Genomic DNA, 413 nt, shown 5'->3' with positions numbered 1-413 from the left:
CGGGAGCTGTAGTCCGGGCCCCGCCGCCGCCAGGCAGGGACCCCCGCCGGGCTCTGACCCCGGGGCCTTGCCCGCCGCCCGCCCCCCAGCGCTGGGGAGGGGGGGGGAGGGAGCGGAGCCGGCACCGCTCCCCGGGCTGTGGAAGAGGAAGGGGGAGGAAGAGGAGGAGGAGGAGGAGGACTACATTTCCCGGCGGCCCCGGGAGGGCCGGGGCGGGTACAAAGCGGGCGCTACCTGTCCCGGCAGGTGAGCGCCAACAGGTGAGCGGGCGGCGGGTCGGGGCTCGGGCTCCTTCCCCGGGCTGCCGTGAGTGGAGCTGGGCCGGGTGGCGGCTCTTCCTCCTCCTCCTCCTCCTCCTCCTCACCGCCGCGCTTCTCCGCCACCCCCCCCCCCCCCCCCCCCCCCCCCCCCCC

The sequence above is a fragment of the Haliaeetus leucocephalus genome, unplaced genomic scaffold (genome assembly GCF_000737465.1).
Source record: "Haliaeetus leucocephalus isolate CR32 unplaced genomic scaffold, Haliaeetus_leucocephalus-4.0 Scaffold206, whole genome shotgun sequence".
Taxonomy (NCBI): Eukaryota; Metazoa; Chordata; class Aves; order Accipitriformes; family Accipitridae; genus Haliaeetus; species Haliaeetus leucocephalus.
This window is presented reverse-complemented; position numbering follows the sequence as displayed.